Source organism: Elgaria multicarinata, chromosome 2 (genome assembly GCF_023053635.1).
Source record: "Elgaria multicarinata webbii isolate HBS135686 ecotype San Diego chromosome 2, rElgMul1.1.pri, whole genome shotgun sequence".
Taxonomy (NCBI): domain Eukaryota; kingdom Metazoa; phylum Chordata; class Lepidosauria; order Squamata; family Anguidae; genus Elgaria; species Elgaria multicarinata.
The window spans coordinates 46,005,424-46,023,206 of NC_086172.1; the positions used below are offsets into that span (position 1 = coordinate 46,005,424).

At 41.7% G+C, this 17,783-nt stretch overlaps 1 protein-coding gene across 1 annotated transcript in view; it reads right to left on the reverse strand.

Annotated features, from left to right (window-relative positions):
- Positions 1-17,783, reverse strand: part of CSRNP3 (cysteine and serine rich nuclear protein 3) — an 89,006-nt gene that overhangs the window by 50,126 nt on the left and 21,097 nt on the right. The window lies entirely within an intron of this gene.

Below are 17,783 nucleotides of genomic sequence, written 5' to 3' on the forward strand. Positions count from 1 at the left end.
TAAAGTTATCCACACAAAAATAAAATAAAGTTCCATTGTTGTTCATCCAGGAAGGGTGGTGGTGGAATAGAGTGAGAAGGTAGAAAACAATTATACCCAGTTCAAGGTCTATAGATGCAGTGAAGAAGTATACTTTTGTAATACGAAAACATAAGATATTGCCAATTCCATTCACAATTGCGCTCAATAAAGCAGGTTAGGCCAGCAACACTCTCCCAGACTCCCGTTCCCAGTAGGAGACTTAAAACGGTGCCTTTATTCTGTATTGCTAGCATCAGAAGCTGTATTATATTCATTGTCAACATGTCATCATCACATTTCCACTCTAGGACCCTTGCAGCGTGATAAGAAAAAAAAGGGAGCCTTCTATAAGATTTGTAAATGTCTACAGGTCTCTTTCTCTCACTACAAAACTGTTCAGCATTAGAGTTGACATCAGACTTTCCTTAAAGCTAATGTGGGGGTTCTTCCTGAGGTGAGCCAGCTGAGGAATTTCTAGAGGAGACAAAAGAGCTCAGAGAGCATGAGCAACATTTTGCTGGGAAGGATGGGTAGGGGGAGAATGAGATATACTGCACATCTATGAACATAAGAAGAGCCATGCTGGATCAGACCAAGGGTCCACCTAGTCCAACACCATGTTCTACAGTGGCTAACCAACCATCGGCCAGGGACCCACAAGCAGGACATGGTGCAACAGCTCCCTTCCATCCATGTTCCCCAACAATTGGTGTATATAGGCTTACTGCCTCTGATACTAGAGGTAGCACATTGCCATCAGGACTAGTAGCCATTGATAGCCTTCTCCTCCAAAAATTTATCCAACCCCCTTTTAAAGCCATTCCAATTGGTTGCCATCACTACACCCTGGCCAGGAAGCTCATGCCATCAGTTGCTGAAGGAACCTTCATTTGGCTGAGGGAGCTCCATTCTAATGTTTTTGGGTAACATTTCTCTCTCTCTGTCCACACACTCAATTTTGCCTCCAGCGCCTGAAAGTACTTCCTTTTTTCTGTCCTGAATCTCCCACCACTTAGCTTCATGGGATGACCCCAGGTTCTAGTATTATGGGAGAAAGAGAACAATGCCCAGCACTTATTTGCATTTGTGCTCAAAGATCAGTACAGGCACTTTGAAAAAAGTTCAAAGAGAGAACATAGCATAAGAATGAGATAACAATGTACTTTTAATTATATTCTGAATTCCATTTCTTTACTAAAGGATTTTTTTTTTAGCAACGGTGTAAGACAGTGGTCTTCACTATTTTTCCAGGCACCATTGCCAACATCACTTGGGGACCTTTCTTGGGCCATGGGGTGAAGTTCTAGTTTCTCCCTCCCAACCCTATTAGTCCCGGCTGGAGGCCTATTCAGGCCTTTCCTTCATGTTGTCTAAGCAAGGCCTCATCACTCAGCCATCAAGTCATGAGGCAGGCAAATTCTGACAGGTTCATTTGATCCTTGGATTGGTATGGATCTTTTTCTTGTCACTGAAAGAGTACTCCATTTTACTCAGTACTGAAAAATCTCTCAGGCAAGATCCATGTGGTGCTCTCTCTCTCTGCCCACGCACTCAATTTTGCCTCCAGCGCCTGCACAGTGCCCCACTGCAGCTAGCCAACCATGTTGCTCTTTGCCTCTGGCTCCTCCCCAACCATAGTTAGTTGGCTCATGACTCTGTGTTCAACTTGCCACCGCCTTACAGCTGACAAGCGGACAATCTCCTAACTCCCCAAGCCTCCTCTAGTAGCCCAGATTGCAGCAGCAATGGGGCAAAGCAGGGATCCCCTGCTGAGCATGAGCAGCTACTGCAAAGAGGGAGAGAAAGAGATGGAGAGTTACAGTTGAGGTGACTGGGAACCGCCAGTTGGCCTTTGGGGCTGCAGTGGAGAACTCAGGTGTAAGAAAACCTTCATGCTGCCATGATATGTTGATGTATGACGAGGGCAAACCAAACTACGCTTTTAACGTTGTACTTAAAAATCTCTTTTATTAGGTATGGTTTCAAGTCCTATTTTGATGTTATTTATTGCATTACATTGGAAATAAATGGATAACTGCATTCAATCCCTATCTGCCAGCTTATTTCCCACACTGATTGTTCCAAAGCCGTCATTAAAAGTTGAAAAAAAGATAGTATTGTGCTTTTACTCACTTCATTTACCACTGTACATAATGCCCTTTCAGACGTGTGTCTAGAAGAAGCTAGGATTTTCCTGTAATATTATAGGCCATCTATCATTTGATCACATCAGTTCTCCCCAAGCCCCAGATTCTTCCAATGGAAGTTGAAATAAATGAAAGTTCTTATTTACTTGGTTGTTTCTGTGCCATCGTGGAGTAGAGAGAGGGGAAAAACACCAAAACACTGGTACTGAAAAGAGAATAAAACTCTGGTGCTGGATGAAATAAATGAATGGTTTTAATTGTTTTATTCCAAAGTAATCCAACGATTAAAACAATAGTAAAAATCTGTGCCATCACCACAAATAAATGAAGATCTGTAATATGTCATATAACGTGACGGCTTGGGGGTGGGTGGGTGGAGGGATAACTTCACCCTCCCCCCAACATACACTGCCCCTTTCCTCCCTTGCATCTCTGTTCCTCCACTCCTCACGAGGGGCGTTGGAGAAATCTGAAACAGAATCAAATGATTTTGGCTTTCTATGAAACTGACCTACAGATTCTGCAGCAGACCGGCTTCTCCCAGGTCACACAGTTCCACAGAACTGGAGGTCATTATTTTTAAAAAACCTTCTGGAATTTCACACAAATTTAGTTGTAGAAAAGTGTGTGAAATAAAAAACACACCAACCAAATGTGCACATTTCCCTGATGGGCTAAAGCATGAAAATGAGCATTTGGGGGGGGATTTGTGCATTTTGAGGGGTGTTTGCGCATTTTCACAAATGTCAATTTGCGCAGATATGAATTTGTGCAAATTGGAAAAGACCGGATTCCATCAATGAACAGACAACGGGGAAAAAGGCACCTGACAATCCATGAAATGCAGAAATCCGAACAGGCCTACTCCCCACTCACTGTTCTTTTTTGCTCTACCCCTTTCTCCTCCATTTCCCTCAGTTCCCCTCCCCCCCATTGCTACGCCCCTTTCCATCACATGCCACAGGCAGCATTTCTTCATACTGGCCGGCGAGATCACATTACACCAGTCCTTTTACAACTTCATTGGCTGCCAGTCCAGGTCCGGGCCTGATTCAAAGTGCTGGTATTGACATTTAAAGCCCTAAACGGTTTGAGGCCAGGTTATTTGAAGGAATGCCTCCTCCCATATGTACCTGCCCAGACCTTAAGATCATCTACAGGGGCCCTTCTCCATGAGCCCCTGCCAAAGGAAGTGAGGGAGGTGGCTACTAGGAGGAGGGCTTTCTCCGCTGTGGCACCCCGGTTGTGGAATGAGCTCCCCAGAGAGGTCCCTCTGGCGCCTACACTGTACTCCTTTCGGCGCCAGCTGAAGACCTTTTTATTCTCTCAGTATTTTAACACTTAATTTTAACTTAAATTTAAATGTTACTGTTTTAACTCTGTATTTTAATTTTATATCCATTTTGCTACGTGGTTTTTATCACTGTATTTTGTATTTGTGCTTTTAACCTGTTGGTTGTTTTATTATGGTTTTAATTTTTGTGAACCGCCCAGAGAGCTTCGGCTATTGGGCGGTATAAAAATGTAATAAATAAATAAATAAAAAATAAAAAATACTGCTGTTACAGCCTCTGCATCCATTCAACAGAACTAGGACAAAGACCAGAGGCCGGGGCGGGGGACTGGGGGACGGGACAACTGACAGTAGTGTCCAAGTGAGTGTAACTCCCAAAATGTAGTTACTGGCAGTTGCTATGTTGATGAGGTATGTGTGTTTTTCTTTTTTGTCTATGACCGTTATGTCTAGTCGGTTGTAAGGTATTGTTTTGTCAGTATGAATTGTTCTGTCCCAGTATATTTTATGATCTGCATTTCCCAAGATTTTTTCGGGAATATATAGTATGGTATAGGTGGTTTGATAAGGTTGAATTTGATGGCCAGTTGTTAGTGAATTCTTTTTGCAGCTGTATTGCGTCTGTCCACATAGTCCATTCCTGCCAGAATTTTACATCCTCCTGTTACATGGTTTATTGTTTCTTGAAATTGGTGGCATTTCCTGCATAGATCTGTTGTTACACTGTTATCTTTTATGATGTATTTTGGTAGTTCTTGGTTGCTGTAACTTGACCCTGTATAGCTATTAGGAATTCTTCTGTTTCTGGAAATAGCTCACCCTTCCTGAGCCATTTGTATGATTGTTCTTTGTTTATTTGTGGGTTCTGTATTATGTTGTAGTACTTCCTATGGATCTTTTTTCTCTGAGAGTGAGAGTGGTCGTGTTTGATCTTCGTTTTGTAGTGCTATATTGAGTGGGGTGTAGTTTTTATCTGCTTTTACTATGGCTTTATGGATGGGGGATGTTTAGTGTGGAAGAATTCTCTGAGTGATTTTATTTGTTTAGCAGCAGCAGCAGCAGCAGCAATTATTATTATTATTATTATTATTATTATTATTATTATTATTATTTCTTAGCTGCCTTTCTCAAAAAAGACTCAAGGCACTTTACAACCAAATTTAAACATTAAAAAAGCTAAAAACAATTATCCACTAAAATACCACTACACGATCATATCTGGCGTTGCTGACAGTTGTGAGAACAGTAAAATTGTGAGGCACCCCTGAGCTCTATGGCAATGTGAATACGCCAACGCTTGCTCTTGACCTTGTGGACAGCCATCTGGAAGCAGATCCGTTATTAATGAAGCTAAAAGAGGTTTTTCTACTGACCTTAGCCAAGCTGTTGAGCAAGAATGGAAACTACATCTGGTACAGAATGCATGTACATTACTGGGCCAGCGCCAATCAAGTGCAGGTCACAGATACCTTACGATTTTAAATTTATTTCATGTTCTCAATAAAAAGAAATGAACTGCAATAAAAACTGCATTCGGGGTATAGAGGTAATTATACCTACGAAAGTGGGATTTTAAAATGTGCTGCATCTATAATACTTTATTTATGGAAAGGTTTCATACTGGCTTAGAGTAGGTCTAGGCGAGTAAAAGAAACTCACAGGGAGGGGTACCTCGATTTCTTCCAACTGTAGCTTTCCTCTTTTTTCTTATTATTTATAACGGAACAAAACAAAACTAAAAATGTTGTGAACCGCTGATTCTATTATAATCTGTGGTAAAGAAATGTTACAAATAAATAAAAAAAAGAAGAAAAAAGAAAAGAAAAATATGTCAACACAATTGAATGTATAAATTTCAGTTAATCGATGTGAAATGAAATGTATACGCACACACACACCTATATATGAAAAAAACGCTTTCTAAGAATTTAAAGAGATAATACATAAACTTCAACTAATCAGACCAAATTACATCTGCAGCCTTTTCTGTTCCTGGTATACTAGCTCTAGAGTGGCTTTCAGGGGCACAGAGGACTGCAGAGAGGGCGAAGATCCTGAGATCCTAGTGATATAGGGTGGGATACAAATGTTTTAAATAAATAAATAAAATTGGGAGTCCTCCATCCTTTGAAGAAGCAGAAGAGTACAGTGTGATGGCGATGAATAGCAGAAAGTAGGAAATAATGGCAGACTCACTGTGGTCACATTAAATAAGCACTGGCATCATTTTTAGTAAGACAAAATTCTTAAGAGCAATCCTTCCATCAGCTATGATCAAGAACCATTGCCTGCCCTGCTTGAGATCATCAAGATGAAAACTAGGAAGCACTAATTACAGTGAATCAGCCTTACATGAAAAAGTAATCCTACCTGTATGCATAAGAACATAAGAAGTGCCCTGATGCTGGATCAGACCAAGGGTCCATCTAGTCCAGCACTCTGTTCACACAGTGGCCAACCAGCCATCGGCCAGGGATGAACAAGCAGGACATGGTGCAACAGCACCCTCCCACCCATGTTCCCCAGCAACTGGTGCACACAGGCTTACTGCCTCGAATACTGGAGATAGCACACAACCATCAGGGCTAGAAGCCATTGATAGCCTTTGCCTCCAGGAATTTATCCAATCCCCTTTTAAAGCCATCCAGATTGGTGGCCATCACTACATCTTGTGGTAGTGAGTTCCATAATTTAACTATGCACTGTGTGAAGAAGTACTCCCTTTTATTTGTCCTGGATCTCCCACCAATCATTTTCATGGGATGACCCCGGGTTCTAGTATTTTGAGAGAGGGAGAAAAATGCCTCCCTGTCCACATGCTCTATGCATTTGGGGGCATTGATGTAGTTAGGATGGCAAAGTCCAGGACTCCGCAGTGACTCTCCCCCCGCCCATGACCACCCAGTGAGCAGCAGGTGATCAAGGCAAAAGAATCAAACTCCATTTTATTCCTGCAGTCCTGATTTAAGTGAGTTTAAAATGCAAAAGACCACAATATAACTGCACAAAAACTCATTTTTCTTTCTTTCTTTTAAATCAGCATTGGCAAACAGTCTTGTTATTATTTGAACGTATCAGGAATGTAGCAGCAGTTGTAAAGGTATGGGATGGTGGTTGGTGACGGGTGGGATGAGGACAAATGTTAGCTTTGCACTTCATATGCCTGTCTAAAGCCCCTCCCTCCTCCTTAAAACTATGATGCCCAGGATCTAAATTACCTAGCTGCAATACTAATTTGGGGAGCAGCAAAGGGTTTTTTTTGTTTGTTTGTTTTTTAAACCCGTTCGAACTCTCCACATCCTTTCCCACAGGTGAACTACTACAAATACAGTAGAAATTACTGTGCGTTCTATGGGAAAGGGTAATGAAGACTATCTGTCAAATCATGCCATTATTTTGCTACACAATGCAAGCGTCTCCCCCCCCCCCCACCGCAGCCACCCTGCCTGCCTATCAACCCTCTCCTTTGCACATCTCCGCGCGCTGAATACCAACCTACAGGAAAAGAATGAATACAGAGCCTCATGCTGACCTTTTCTGCCAGCTGGTGTTGACCTGTCTGACCTCATTAGAGTGCTAGGTATGGAAGCCTGAATAAAGAGTTGTTGATATATTTGAGGGTGGATTCGGAGAAGCAGGGATTTGCCAGGCTTGGGTGTAGTTATACATGTTGCTGAAGCACAGAGTTATCATGCTTGTCATCAGAGCGTCCAAGAATTGAGCAGTCTTCTCTTGCTTGCGTGGAGAGAACCGAGGGAGAAAAAGACAGAGGCTTCAATCTGCAATCCTGTTAAGCCAGAGCAGATCCATTTACTTCAATGGGACTCCCTTAAAGTAAATGGATTGTGGATCAAGACCTGAGATTCACACTGAAAACTGTAAAGCGGGGGTGGGCAACTGCAGGAGGCAGGGGACATTCTCTCTCTCTCTCTCTCTCGCACACACGCGCACACACACACACCTGAAAAGCCACACACCTGGAAAAGAAATAAAAATAAAATAAATGACATCCATAGCACTCATTTTTGCAAGCTAATTGTAAGCCAACTTAGATCCCTTTGACACAGCATAGCCTCTACAAACACCATTTTAAAATGACAATTTTGGGGGGCCTCAAGGGGGGCAGGAGCCACAGGCGGCCCATGGGCCGTGTGTCATAAACCCCTGCAGGGAAGGAATGGCTAGGGTCATAGACTGCACTTCCAGACAAAGAGCTGTGTGTGAGCCTTGGACAGACTCAGGCACTTATTAGTTGCTTCCATACGATGCACTCTGAGATGTAACTGAGGCCCTGTCTTCGCAGCACCTTTTGCCGCTCCTTCCCCCTGAAACCACACGGTGTCGCTGCTGCAGGGTGGGAGCAGGAAATCCCCATGCCAGGAGGCCATGCAGGGTTTCCCAGCAGTCATCCAGGTACTGGGGCCCACCCCCGCCCACTTCCCAGCTTTTGGTGATCAATCACCAGTCGCATTCCACCCTCGAATGCCGCTGGAGCGAGGTCACATGGCAGAAGGGCCGTGGTGACCTCACTTCCAAGGGAAAAGTCTAAATAAGTCCCTGATTTTTTTACAGTGCAACTTTGGGGGAAAGCCTCAAAGCTTTGGGGGAAAATATTACTGATGCAGTACTTCTCAAACTGGGGAGAGGCAACGAGTGGGGTACCGCAGGGCTCAGTCCTGGGCCCAGTGCTCTTCAACATTTTTATTAATGATTTGGATGAGGAGGTGCAGGGAACGCTTATCAAATTTCACAAAATTGGGTGTGACAGCTAATACCCTGGAAGACAGAAACAAACTTCAAAGTGATCTTGATAGGCTGGAGTGCTGGGCTGAAAACAACAGAATGAAATTTAATAGGGATAAATGCCAAGTTCTACATTTAGGAAATAGAAACCAAATGCACAGTTACAAGATGGGGAATACTTGGCTCAGCAATACTACAAATGAGAAGGATCTTGGAATTGTTGTAGATCACAAGCTGAATATGAGCCAACAGTGTGATATGGCTGCAAGAAAGGCAAATGCTATTTTGGGCTGTATTAATAGAAGTATAGCTTCCAAATTATGTGAGGTACTGGTTCCTCTCTATTCGGCCCTGGTTAGGTCTCATCTAGAGTATTGCGTGCAGTTCTGGGCTCCACAATTCAAGAAGGACGCAGACAAGCTGGAGCGTGTTCAGAGGAGGGCAACCAGGATGATCAGGGGTCTGGAAACAAAGCCCTATGAAGAGAGACAGAAAGAACTGGGCATGTTTAGCCTGGAGAAGAGAAGATTGAGGGGAGACATGATAGCACTCTTCAAATACTTAAAAGGTTGTCACACAGAGGAGGGCCAGGATCTCTTCTCGATCATCCCAAAGTGCAGGACACGGAATAACGGGCTCAAGTTAAAGGAAGCCAGATTCCAGCTGGACATCAGGAAAAACTTCCTGACTGTTAGAGCAGTACAACAATGGAATCAGTTACCTAGGGAGGTTGTGGGCTCTCCCACACTAGAGGCCTTCAAGAGGCAGCTGGACAAGCATCTGTCAGGGATGCTTTAGGGTGGATTCCTGCATTGAGCAGGGGGTTGGACTCGATGGCCTTGTAGGCCCCTTCCAACTCTGCTATTCTATGATTTGCAGCCCCTGCAGGACTTTGAAGATGTATAGACAGCCCCTGGAACAAGAGGCATGTCCGCATTGTAGTGCCAATTCACATTACTCTTTTAATAGAGCTGAGGTGGGCAATAGATAGATCTGGAATTACTGGGAGATTTGCAGTAGATTGGCAAGGATTTTTTACTCTCAATTGCTTAACAATAGCAGCAACAAAACGACAACCCCCATGAATTATACTGCTGAAATGAAGAAAGCTTAGTATAATAAGGAGTGGAATTTTGAGTGAGATGACTGCGAGCGCCATTCAAAACTCTAGTAAAAACAACTTCCTGGGCTCAGATTTGTTTCATTTTAAGTGTAAGTCTTTTGGACCAGCCTCCAATCAGTGGGTGTTGGATTTGGTTAATCTTTTTTATTATTGTTTCCAAACACCAATAAATAAAAGACACTACAGAGCAAAATATAATACAAGGCACATACAAAAATCAAACAAAGCAAAACAACAACAACAACACAAAAAAAATTTCTTCCAATATTCTCCCCAGCAAAAGTATGTAACAATGTTGTTACTTTTTCTTACTCTATCACTGTCAAATCCAAATCTCTAATTTCTCTCTTAACTTGTTCTATATTATTGGTTGAATCCACAGATGTACAAGTCATCTTTTTATCATCCCTTCATAAAGTTTACAAAAGGTTCCCATTCAGTTATAAATCTTAAAGTCGAATTCTCTCTCATTATTGCCGTGAGTTTTGCCATCTCTGCTAGCTCAAACATCTTCAGTGGCCAATCTTCTGTTGTAGGCACTATTTTGGGTGGGTCTTGGATTTCTAGCAAAAACAAAGTAGGTCCCACAAGACTGTCTTTCCCACCCCTGTAGTAGAGGACTTTCTTCTACATGGTCAGGTCCTTTGCCAGCTACACTGTTATCATGCTGGCTGGGTGGATGGAGGTGCAGAAGGTAGATTAACAGTGCCATCCTCTACATGTCTACTCAGATGCAAGCCTGATTGAGTTCAATGGATCTTAGAACGGGCACTTCAGCTCTCATCAGCCCTAGCTAGCTTGGCCAATGGTCATGAATGCTAAGAGTTGTAATCCAAAACATCTGGAGGGCACCAGGTTGGGGAAAGCTGGTGCATAGCATTCCAATCTAAGTGTAGGAAAGGGAGGGCTTTTATTCAAGAAATTTGAGAAAGATTGCTTCTACTCACTTTACCTACATTTCTAGGGATAATAAGAGATCCATATCCATAAGTTAAAGGTCATTTTCATGCAACTTTCTAATTAAGGTTGGATCCAGACTTAGCCACTGGAATCAACGGGACTTAAGTTAGACATGATTAATTTAAGTGCCACTAATTTCAATTGATCTATTCTAACTAAATCTGGATCCAACCCATTCTTTTTAATTAATATTACATTTTTGTTATCACAAATCAGTCATCATAATGAACCTTGGATTCTGTTTAAATATAAAAGGCCCAGAAAAGGGCAGCGGGGGAGGAGCTATGGAGATAAATTAAATAACCCGTTTTGTTTATTTCTCATTCTTATACTGCCTTTCTGCCCAATAGGTCCATTGGATGGTTTTGAGGATGTTTTATCATTTTGTTTCTGCATACTGCCATGTCTCCATTTTAACTATCTGAAGAAAAATGACAGGCTTATGCAAACCTCCCTTTGCAGCAATAAAGGCCTATATAACCCCACATCTCCACATTTATAAATCTATGCTCCTTGTATTCAGACTGTAGTCCCCGTCCCAATAACCTTCTACATTTTAAAGGTGGAATGGTATCAGCTTGCCAGCTGCAAGGTCAGGGACCTTATGAGGGTTCCCATTCAGCTGTCCTCACTGCACAAGTAGGATTAAATGACACAGTGGTACAAAACAGCTGAGTCTCATCTTTAGTACATTTTTCATTGTTGATACTTGGGCATAAATAAATAAGGCACCTGATGTTTTCCATGGCCGCTTAAAGAATGAGTTTGCAAGCTGGAAGTTCATACTAGGTTTTTCTTTTTCCCCAACTCATGATTTATTTTAGAAGCATCTACTTTTATTATAGACTTTGTGGTGTGTGTGTGTAATCTTTTAAAGCTCGCCAGTTCCATGGAGGAAAGCTCTTCTGCTGTTGTGACCAGGAGAAAATGAGAAGTAGAATTATAATCACCTAGCAATTACTCCCTTTTATGTGGAGCAAAGGCAGCACCTGTATAATTAACTATACTCCACATCTTTCAAAGACTCAAAATTTCCTCCCAGTCCCTCAATGTGACACTGTAAAAAAAAAGAAGGGGGGAAGCCCCACCCCAAAATCAAGACCTGCATCTTTCAGTTTGAGGGATTGATTCTGAAAATCGAAAGTCATCTCATACATCAAAGAATGCCTGATTGCCCTTATTCTCTGATTAACATGCCATTAAAGCAGTGATTGGTGTTGACATTTCTGAAGAAGGCCAATCCACAGGGGAAAATAAAATAGAGTCTAAAGTATTGCCATGTACTGTGGAGGCAAAAGAGCTTGCCATCAGATGTGGCGGGGATGTGGGGATGATCTTAGGGGTTGAGAAAAGAGAGTGGTTGTCTGATAGGAAAAAGACTTGATAGTTCTTAAATTCTGACAAGTAGGGCTAAAACTCTATGCAAAGGTAATATGGCTGTTTTTTGGCTCATTGCTATTAAAGTTGTTATACTGGTTTTATATGTATGTGAATTTTGCTTGTTTTTGTGGTTTTAAAATCTTTGTATATTGTTTTAAAGTGTTTTTATCTTATGTGAACCACCCAGAGAGCTTTGGCTATGGGGCAGCATACAAATGCAAATAATAATAATAATAATAATAATAATAATAATAATAATAATAATAATAATAATGCTTGTGTAGGTTTCAGCCTTAAGAGATCCATTAATTCCCCACCCCCTTCAGCACATCATGACTTTGTAGCGGCTGCCTAGAATTAGGAAACAGCCACAAGAGCAAAATCATTTATTAAGAAAACCAGAGGTCTGTCTACATGCAGGGAAAGCCCTGCGATGGCTGCGTATCTGCACTGCGTCAGTTATATGATGCAGCTGCAGATTCACGGCCAACGTGGGGATTTCCTGCAAAGCTGCACATGGAAAAGGTCAGGGACTTACCCCGACTTTTTCAGTGGGAGCGAGGTCAGTATGGCTCTTCCTCCATCTGACGGAACTCTGGGGCCAATCCTAGTGGAAGGCAACCAGCGACTGGTCACTTTCCACCAGGAAGAGGGCAGGGGGGTTAGCTCTGGTACCTGCTGAAAACCCTGCGCTCCGTCCTTGGCGTCGGGATTACCCTACGCCATCCCGGGTAAGACAAATTGCAGGGTGGGGGAAGGCTCTGGAGGGGAAAAAAATTGTCATGGATCTGGTTTGTACGTTTCAATATGAAACTAAACAGCACTACTTAACTAGTTAGACCGTGGCGTGATACATGAGGATGTTGGTAAGAGATTTACAATTCTAAAAGCAAAATAGCCATGGTTAAACTGCCATGGTAACGAGCCATACACTAGTGAGCATTCATATCTTCTGAGAATGCATGCAGCATAATGCTCTGTTGTTTGCTTAAGATGGGAGTTGTGCCCTCTTTCTATAATGGGCAAGACACACAAACAATGACAAAGAAAGGGAACTATACAGATTTTCTCATAAACACACTGCACAAGGGAAAGAATGAGTCCAAAAAGCTCTGCAGAAACCTTTAATTATGAAATCCATCCTACAGATAAAGAATATGCTCCAAACATTTTCATGATCAAAGCCTACAAGCAGAATCTCCCCACCCCCACCCCCACCGTTTCAATCACTCACAGATATTTTAATAAAACAAAGACTTCAATATAGGAAAAGCTGGTCATGAGAAAAACGCCACCAAAACCAATGGAACCAGTTACTGACAATGGCTAACTTCAGCTCAAACTGAACTGTGGAGCATTGTGGTACAATAACTACTGATAAAGCCCACTTTAGGCATTCAGCAGCTGTCATCATGGAAGCAGATGCGGATGTTGGTCCCATCCCTGTCTCCTCCATTCCGGATTTTCCCATGTTGACTGGGAAGGTCTGACTGTGCAGGGTCTCCGAATCGGTGGAGTACCGTACCGTATGTATGTTTAGTTACGCATGATTGCAGCCTTCCCCATCAACTCCTGGAAAGGACGGTGCCAGAGCACGCTTTCCCATCTGCCCTCCAGAAACACCTGAAGAGGGCTAGCAATGTAGCATGAATCAGAATAAGCTCTAACAGATCATGTGCTGGTTTGTACATAACACTAAGCTAGGATTTAGCATTATGTGCACGAGTCTTGGTGAACCCAAGTGAAGCCTCAAACTCATGCGCTTCCCTCTCCCTCTCCTCCTCTCATGTAGCTGAAAAGAGGGCTCTTGACAAATTTCTTCGTCAGTTTCCACTGATGCCTGGCTTGTTGCTATGTACAAATGAGGAATCATGGTTTAAAACAAACACTTCTTTGTTAAATAACAAAGCAAAACAATCCCGGGTTTTTAGTTGGCTTGTTTAGCAATTGACCAGTTTGTTTTAAAGCCAGATACCTGCTTTGTATCTAACAATGATAAGTCAGCAACCATACAGGAAGAGGGGAGGGGGTAGTGCATGAGCCCAGGATTTCACAAGAACTTATGCACATAATGCTCAACTATCGTTGAGCATTACGGGCAAATGCAGCTAGTATGTCAGTTTCCTAAGGTAGTTCAGAAACAGTTATACCACAACATTGCTGTGAAAAAAAATGAATGTAATGAAGGCTTGCCAGTCACATAAGGCGATTTCTTTGTCATTTAGCAAGCTAGGAAAGTTGTTTCAGGTGTATTACTTTTCATAGGCTTCTTCAGGCAATTGCTGGGTGTGGGCTTGCTTGTTTTTCTTTTAGCGTGTGAAGAGAATGTGCAGATATAGTTCAACATCTGTTGACATCTGAGTTTCTGCCCTGCTCCAGGTTCAGAGAATGAGAAAGTCATGGCTGGGTTTGTGGAATCTTTATTAATGTATTAGAATGCTCCATCACAGTTCCTTTACGTTTGTAATAAAAGTGGGGGGAAAGTCTAATAATTGTGTGAAGTTATCCATCTTTTAATGGTTGTACAATGGTTATAAAATATCTATGAGAAGATCATGATCTCTTGCAATTTATTCAATATTCTAAATTATTCAATGCATTTTCAAGTATATTGGTTAATTTTTTATTAGGTTTTTTAAAACATTTGGGAGCCAACAATGATATTTATTGATGATTTGTCCAGTAAAGTGAGGTGGTTCCAAGATATTCTGAATGAATAACTCAGCTTTGCCTGCCCATCTGTTGCTGAAAGCACCAAAATCTCTGTTGTTGCTTCAGGAAGCTTTCTGAGAATGACCGGCTGCAGTTTTTACCAGTAATGAGTTTTTATCAGAACTTTGTCGTTTCAAAAATTGTATATTTAATATGGTGTTTTTATTCTATTTATTGTTACCACTCTGAAATCTTTGGATGGGGAGCGGCGTATAAATATTTTAAATAAGTAAATAACAAATAAAATCTCAGAATTCAAAGGATATGCTACTTATGAAATAAATTTACCCATCTGCCCTGTACCCCCTTTTTTCTTAGCCCCCAGTGCTGAGAAGCCACTATTTTAATCTCCCCACAATGCTCCCAACATAATGTCACTCCAGAGCATTGTGGGAACTTCAAACGGCATTCCCCACTGCAATTGGTCCGAGGAATGCTGCTGCCACCCAGCAACAATGAAGGGAGTACCACTGCCACATGGGCCCCCTTCAACTCTGGAGCTGGCTCTGAGCATGTAACAATATTACCCCCAAGACGCTCAGCAAAATCTCACATGTTTCCTCTGCTGCCCTACCCAACACCTCTTGTCAGCATCCCTGGTTGCCTCTGGAATCCTTCTCATGCCCTCCTTATTTTTGCACCAAAGACTCCTTCATGCTATTCTTCCATTAGTGGGCTGTTGTTTTTGCAGTAGTAGTAGTAGCTAACAGCGGTAACTGAATCTCGTCTAATGACGTTGCTATTGTAAGAAGGCTTCCCGTATTTTCAAGGTTTTCTGTGGAGCCTAGGAAATTAGTAGACATGGTTTGCTGTCTGCCATCAACAGGAATTCATATTTATACAGCGTTCTTGCAATTATGGTACTGATTAATGATAAGTGCCCTGCTGTCTGCAATCTATTCCTTTGAGGGAACCACACTTTATGTTCCAAAAATGTTTTATACCTCTTAGTGATGCATTATTATTCTTTGCAGATCAAAGATCATGGTTGTCATGGAAACTGCAAAAAGTGGAAAGCCAGTCATGACATAGCAATGGCATAATGGGGAGATCTGCTGGGAAATCACTCACTAGCCTGGGGTTTTGTGTTGGAAATGCTTGGGTGAATTTAAGTGGGAAGCCAAGTTGTCTCTGAGATCTAAAAAAACTTAGTGGTATTAAATGCAAAATATCAGTAGCTGTTACAATCATCATGCTTGACTGTGCATCATCCTAAAAATTTTTTTTTCACAGATGGGATGCATGAACACCTCAATTTTATGAATATCACCTTCTAAAACTCATTGCAAGCATTTGTAGGTATGTAAGCACCCCATATTCTAAACGAAGATTCAACTCCTTGAATTAGATGACCTCAATTTTAAAATATGGCCTAGCTCAAATTGCAGGTGATTTTTGAAAATCTACCAAAAATATTTATTGTAGGCTTAATATTTTGTCTACTTTATATGTGGAATTGAGGGTAATCAGTCAATTATGAACCTCCCTGTCAATTTCAGAACAGGAATAAACACACTGGCCAATAGCAGAATGAATACTTGTCCTCATGGTAATCAATGGGGAAATAGTTGCAACATGTGAATTACCACAATTTTATTTAAGGAAGTGCTGCTTTTAGTAGAAAGGAGGGTCTTGATGTCTCCAAGTTCCAGCCTTCCAGACCGTGTCATAGAGAATATATTAACTTTCCATTTACTTTAACTCACAAGCTTTCCTGGCATGGTACACTGATGTTCACATTATTATTTTTAGTGTATGTATAAACAGAGTGATAGGCCTCCTGAACCTACTGATCCACTTTAACTAGCGAGCAGATTGCCTGAGCTACTGTAGTCAAAGCAAGTGTCCTAGCAGAGTTATTTGATTCTAGTTGCTCTGGAGAAAACCATCTCCAGAACTACAGAGGTGAGCACAGGTCTGCACCAACATCTCATGCTCCATTGGCCCAAACGTTTCAGACACCATGTAATGGGGCTAAAGAAGGCCATAATCCTCTCTATGAGTGGTCTACCCATTACCCTACCAAACAAATGCAACATGCTACTGTATTGCATTGAAACCTGAGCAAGTGATGGCGAAGTATTTTTAACCAAAGACTCCAAGGATGGAATCCAATTAATTTATCTTCCTGATGGAACAGCAGCCATCAACAGAATGGGGTGGTTTACTCAAAATCAGCTCCAAAAAAATTGAGCAACCCTCCAGCTGTAGCGGGGAATAGACGAAGGGAAGTGTGATTGGACAAGCAGAAGACCACAAGTGCAGTGTTGGATACTGACCCTAACAATCTTCAACAGCAACCCTAAGGATTTGTAGAGATAATGGGTTGGATCCATATTTTCTGTGAGCGGAACTTCACCCATAGACTGCAGTCATTTTGAAATTACTGTAGTCATTTTGAAGTTGCAATTACATAAATAATTATTAAGAGGTCATTAGGTGAAAGAAACCACCAGATTACACTGATGAAAGTCTTCTATGAGGGGAAAATCATGTTTGCTTACCATCGCTTCTCCACCCGCTTGTTTGTCCCTCATTACTTCCTCTTTTGAAAGAGGAAGTGAACAATGTGCACATTGCACTGCTTCTCCTGCACACAGCAGGAGATAGCGGCAACTTCTGTTTTTAAAAATAAGTCAGACTTATGGTTTTTTGTCACACAAAGAAGGCTAGAAGGGGCGGGAGGCCGATGATGACATGAGAGGGACCTGCAGAAATCCATGAGTGCCCAGTAATGAGCGTGCAAAAATAAAAATAAAAATGCTCATCTGATGGAGCTCTATATCTAAAACTACTTTAATCATACGTATATTTGTTGCTATCCATACATGATCATATTGGGATGTATCCAGACTTGCTCTTCCATTGAAATCTAGCAGAGATTCCCACTGGAGAGTGGTGGTGGGGAGAGGTGATTTCTCTTTCCCTCTGCTGCCTCAACACCATCTCTCTCACTGTTGTGGGGGGGAGGTGTCCCCCAACCCTACAGAACACCTCTCAGGGGCAAAGGAGGGTGCAGTGGAAAGAGGAATCGGTTAAAATCACTCCTTCCCTCCCTCTCTCCATATCCAACCATTATCCCTACAAATCTATTAGGATATATGGTTGAAGGCAACAATCCATGAATAAGTAGTTAATTAGTTGATTAATCACACAATGCATATTTTCAGTAGAAATGTTGAAACCCCTAAGAATATTTAGAGTTTGTGGATTTGTTATAATTTAAGATAATAATTTGCTCATCAGAAAAAAAATCATTGTTTTAGTTGAATTGAAAAAAAAGTCATTTTTGTTACAGATTATGAAAAATGAAAGTATCACCCGCCCCCAGATGCTACAGTGCACATATTAACTGAGTAATTAATCAATCAATCAATTAAAAGCAAGGCAACTAACTGATCAT